The sequence below is a fragment of the Siniperca chuatsi genome, linkage group LG15 (assembly GCF_020085105.1).
Source record: "Siniperca chuatsi isolate FFG_IHB_CAS linkage group LG15, ASM2008510v1, whole genome shotgun sequence".
Lineage (NCBI taxonomy): Eukaryota > Metazoa > Chordata > Actinopteri > Centrarchiformes > Sinipercidae > Siniperca > Siniperca chuatsi.
The window spans coordinates 18,810,232-18,816,432 of record NC_058056.1 but is presented as its reverse complement, the minus strand read 5'-3'; positions in this window follow the sequence as shown (position 1 = coordinate 18,816,432).

The following is a 6,201-nucleotide window of genomic DNA, read 5'->3' as shown; positions in this document are numbered from 1 at the left end:
CTGCCTTGTGTTTCTTTGGGTGCTCGGGCTGCAGCGCGCTTGTCCAGTAATCCCCTAACCCAGCCCTGGGACCTGAAAGCCTGTAAGTGGTGTGAGGGGTTAAGGGAGGGAGAAGGACAAGGGAAGCAGAGTTTGAGGATGGATTGGACAAACTATTTTAATCCCTGTAATGGAATTGGCATGTAAACTCATGAACCTAAACGTAAACAGAAAGAAAATGGAGAGGGATGGATGTTGAATTGGTCTGAGCCTTTCCGGGGGAGCAGTGTTGAAACCCCCCCACCCCCCAGAACAATGATAGGTCCAAGTCTTTTCCGGCCCATCTCTTTCAACAGACATCACTGTTTAGATAAACACTATATGTTTCCTTCTATAAAGAATGTTTAGGTTTCATGTGCAGATTTTCTTTAGCTTTTGTTCTTGTTCTGTAGTCAAAAATACACTTGTACAGAAACATTTGGCCTGAATAGCTAAGAGGGTATCAGCAGTCTCAGTTATTTTAATGATAAGATAAAGGGATTTGAGTTCAGAATAAAAAGCAGCCATGCCAAGCCATCATCTCATATAACACTCTTGCTGGCGAATATCATCAGACCCATTAGAAAGAGAGATCATCAGTGACACTCCAGCGAAAGCGATTGAGGTTCAGTCTGCCGAATGATGTGGAGTTACTGACTGCCTTCCTGCCAAGTGAGTGACAGGACTTTAATGTCCCTCCATCTCCTGCTGTCGCTGGTGCAAACCTGCCCCTGCCAGATGTTATCAAAGGGAGCTGGTCAAGTGAGTGGCTGAGGGGGCCTTTTTTAGGCCTTTCTCTTCCTCTGTCAGGGCGCAGGGAGAGACACTCGGGCTTCAACACTGTCCAGACGCAGCCTGAGTGGGGCAACGCCTGATGCTTAGACTCTGGGGGGTTACACCAGGAAACTTTCTCAATGGATTAAAAAGCTTTTTTATCACCATTTGGATTGGCACTTGAAGACACTCCTTTAATCTGAGAGGGGAATTGACTTTGCCCACACCACAGTCCCTAAGAGGCTAAGCTAAGAGGCAGCCAAATAAATTCTCCAGCAGTGGCACTGCTTTGTGATTGAGAACCTTACAAGTGTTATGTTCTGGTGCTCGAGAGAAAAATAGATTAGACTTGAATAGATGGAAATTGACCAGAATAGAAAATAATTAAATAAAATGTAACATGGTAGACTCTGATGCAGTGCCCAGTGAGGTCCTGTGACCAGAGCTTCTAAATTGAATATCTGGCATCCTTTTGGGGCAAATCAAAATATTTAATATTCTCAAAATCAGGAGATGAACTTGTTGTACAAAGTTGCTATTCACCAAGAATCCTTCTGCATAGTCTACCTTCACTAGCCACAATAATATAAAGGTAGATGTTTTCTAAAATGTTTCTAATCCGATTTTAAGTCATGCACCACCTTATCTGACCCTGACTGAAAGCAGAAAGGCAAAAGTGTCAATATTATTGATACACATCAAACTGCATGTCAACTAAAGTTTTTAATTCTATCAGACGCAAAGGGTTTAACCTCACAAATCAAGACTTTACAGAGGTGGAGCACAGTCAAAGCCTCTGCCCTCGTTTCCAAACCTACCATCCCTGTATAGTTATATTTTCACTGCATCTCTATTGCTCAAAGTTGTCTTATCATTTGAGGCTATCAAGAAGCGTCAACAGCATCTTTTCGAACCATTGCATTTAATACATCATGTAAATCACTCCAGGGACCAGTTATTCCTTCAAGAAGGTAATTACATACTTTCAAATAAAACTTGAAAGGGCCCAACAAGTTTTAAAATGTAGTGTGTGCTCCCAAGACGGCAGGAAGGAATTCCAAGCAGTTGGAATATGCTAACATCCCTGTGTGGGCGAACCATGGGCAGCAGGAGAGGCGAGGAGAGTGTTGAAACAGACTAAATACTTGACACATTTTAAAAAAGGCAATAAAATGCTGAATTCAATTATATTATTTTGAACCTGGGTTCAAGTTCACTGATTTCATCATATCGATGGTTCGCTGAGCGCCACCCCTTTAGTTACTGTTGCTACGGCTTTCTGTTCACACAGGAGAACGTATGCAGTTTACAGTTGCTGATTTACCACTTGGAATTCTTTGTAACTTTTGAAACAACGGGTCTTCAATTTCAGACAAAGATAGAGAAAAGCAGGCTTCTCATTCAACTGTTGCTGTCAGATTTTATCAGCTGTAGCTACCTAGCAAGTTAAATTAACTCTGTGTATTGGTTTGAAACATCATTTTCAGCTGACTTTTTAAGGTTTCCAGCTAACTTGTTTTAAAACAAGAACCTTCTAAAAGGAGTATTAAACATGCACTTGATGGCTTCAAGCATACTGTGCTAAAAGAGTGAGGCTGAAGCTGCAAAGTCCAGGCTAACAGTCTGCATCCTCACCAGTTGATAATCCATGTAGAAGACATGGAAATAAAGACACAGAATCTTTCTTGTATTGCAGAGTAGAGGTAGATTGTCCTAATATTATAAGTATGATAAGGAAAAACACAAGATCAGACTGTTATTTAATTTGTTATCCTAAACTCTGATTGCACTCAGCAGAATCTTTAAAACAGTGGGGAAATATTACACAGTGGATGTGATAGTTGTGAACAGGCTTGTTATTAAAGTAACCTGTAACCCCACAAACTAATGTCACCTAATTAGTTAATGATGTGCTCCTTGGCCTTGGAAGTAATGCTTAGTTACTACTGTTGTAGCTAGTTAGCCGAACATGCAAACTATTGCAGCTAACATTAAAGCAGACAAACACTGTTTCATTTCTTCCTTACACTTTTGCTTTTGGACAGGCTAAAAAAAGACACCATCCTTCAAACTACTTAATTGAAGAGTTTTCTCTCTTACTAGAGCCCCATGCACACCGCTTTGGCGTGTGGATAAATCCAATGCTTGACAGTGCCGTCCTTAGTTAAGGTTGCTGAGCTATGATTGGACAATCACTGTTCAGGGAAGGGGTTTAGCAAAAGGGCAATTCTGATCCAGTGTATTTCAAGATAAATGAGGGTAGATGCTCATTTTTCAGACACAAGTCTAAGTGGGTAGAATTCCAGGGAAATGCTAGGAAATTTTAATCAGAAGCAAATAATTTCAGAAGAAAATAATCAAAATGACCCTTGACACAGTTAACACCAATTAATTAAATGGTTGCAACACGAAAAAAGCATGAGGTTAATGATATATTTTATAAATATATTTAGCAGTCAGGACTACTAGTCAATAGCCATGGTTTTGCTTGCTTTGTGAGTAATCTACACATGCTGTGCAATCAACTCACTGACGGATTATGTGCTTGACTGATACGTCAAAACACTAATAAAAGCAACATGAATTGATTTATTAGGAGAGACCGATTTGTTTATCAAACTCAGGGTCTTCAGTTTGGATATTTGTCAAAGTGAATTTGTTTGTAAAGTCAACACTGCACAACAGCTGGATGCAGAATGGAGGGGAGACGTTTGTCACAGTGCAGCATTGTCAAAGAAATATACTTGTGATTGACTTGAGGGTGTCAGTACACATGTCTGTCCCTCAGTAAGGCACATGAAACTGATTTTGAAATACTTTGACTCAGTGCATAACCATAAACGTATGTATTTTACTGTTGTGTACCACACTTTTAACCTTATGTGAGAAAAAGTTAACTTTGTGGTTTTTATCAGTGTCTATTAAATGTACTGTAACATTATAAACTGAATAATATGGCTGCCAGAACTGACAAGTTTCCTTTCAGTGATACGGTTTATTCACCGGCTTAATCCAGTCTGAGTAAAGCTCCTGTGTTTGTGAGTATGTAAAGCTGTTCTATCCAAGGCTCAGTATCCAATGACTCACTCCTGACGTAATATTTCATGGTGCAGTCGGATGTTACTCTCAGGGGTGTCTGGCCTGCTGCTTGGGATTTGGCACGGAGCAGTAGGTGGTCAGGCGATTAGGTCACCACACTGCTCAGAGATCCAGGAATGCTGTAACCCAGGTTTTGGGATCTGCCGTGCTTCCGATCTCACTGTGGGAACCAATATGTTGCATGCTTGTGCCACGGAAAATGCACTTATGTTGGAGCAGAGTGGAGAGAGTAGCCTCCAGGTTCCACCCAGCACCACATAATTAAACTAGGAGGGAATTTTACACACTTTAAAGAGAGAACCTCTTCACTTTGCTTTCAGGGCAGGGGCATGTAATTGCTTTTGCTGGAATGGTTGACGTTTTAGGAGTGGTCGGAATATCTTGGCAAAGCCGGTAGCAACAAAGCTCTTGTGCTTAGAAATATCAGCCTGTTGTGGTTTTGGGAGGAAATTCTACAAATATGACCATGATGTGACATATACACACTCAACCACCATGTGTTAGTGTTCATGGGAACTATATAAACCCTTTCACAAAAACTGAGGAACATATTTAAGAAGCAAGTCTCTTCAACAGCCACGACAGAATGGTGTTTTAGGAAAAAAAGGTACTAGGAGAAGGGTAAGACTACTGAAGAATTCCCTTTTTGCAGGATATCCTATGATCTTTTTCTGGATGGCTGACTAAAAACTTAATTTCTAGCTGGGCTTGTAATTGTAGGTCATTTTGCTCTATGAGTGCAATTGCAGATTTGATAAACAAGGTCCTCTGGCAGTGCACTGTTTACTTTCAGGGCCTTGATTTGAGAGCTGAAAGATCAGGGGTGGGATACAGTTTACCCCACATACACTCACGCAGGCACGCTAACACAACATACTGTACAGTATGTGCGCGCACAGACATGCACACATGCATGTGTGGCAAAGGGTCATCCTGTTAAATGATAAGGCTGGTGTTATTCTGTATTTTTCTTATTGTCAACAAATCCCATGAAAATATCAGAATCAACAAATTGTTATTTTGTCTCTCCTTACTTTCCATTTTCCCCCAGCCTGACTGTGGCTCTCAGCCCCAAGCCCATTTGTTCCTACTGAAGACATAAGTCTTTAAAAACAGGTCAAAAATATACTTTCTTTTTTTTTACATGCTAAATCATTTCCCAAAAGGGCTGGGCACCGTAGGTTTTAGCAAACATTACTCAAACCGGAGTAAATAGTAAATTTTTTGGGGACTATTTTCAGGCGTGGATTTGTTGTGCTACTGAGTATTTATGGCAGCAGGACGGTGTGTGTGGGGTCAACTCAAAATAAACTACAGTGCCCATGTTCATCGCACTCAAGTAATATGACACCGAGTACAACGCTGTGGCTCATTGATGTGTTTTTAATACTTTTAGGATAAAAATTGAGTTATATGGCTGAGAGACTTGTTAATATAATCAATTCATTATTGGTTTTGGTCTTTTCATGTGATTTGCTGACAACAAGAATAATATAGATAATATATTATAATATATATATATATATATAATATATATTATATATATAATTCTGATAATATATCATCAGAATTTTGCTTTAATTTCATGTCAGTGCTTAGCTGAATCTTCTGATCTGTGAATTAATCTGCAGGCTCATTTTAATTTTCTCTAGTTAAAGTTACGGCCTGCACCTCTGGTGGGCTAGTGCAGATCCTAAATCAGATAGTTACGAGGCCAGATGTAACTCGAGTTGTTGACTGCTGGGAAGCTCTTAAAAGCATGCTTAGTCATATTACCTGTAATTCCACGTCAAATCAAGCTTCTTGTTGAAAGCCTGCTTCAGAGAAGAGAGTTTGTAATGCCAGTGCAATGGAATACTATGAGGAGAGTTACTATGGTTGTGTCATAAAAGATGCTCCAATCTCTACAAACAAACATGGTTTAAACAAAAATAAAGCTAAAGAGGGGCGGAAAAGCAGTCTGATTTATCCGCTGTAGTTTCAGAGACATGGTAATGGCTCCAGCTAACTGAAGCCACATTTTTCTCCTCTCTGTGCTTCACCACTGGTCCCCGGGGCCGGTTGACATGACACAAATTTTCCGCTGACAATAAAATAAATAAATAAATAAACAAAGGGTTGGTGATTCCAAAATGAGTCAGGAGCATTAAGAGTGGTTGTGCTTTTTTTTTTACTGCAAGAGCATACTTGAGGGCTGCAGCTGGAGATCACACACACACACACACACACACACACACACACACACTCACACACACACACAGACTTTAGCGTAGACGGGTCCAGGCCCTCGAGGGGCCTGCTAGGTTAGAG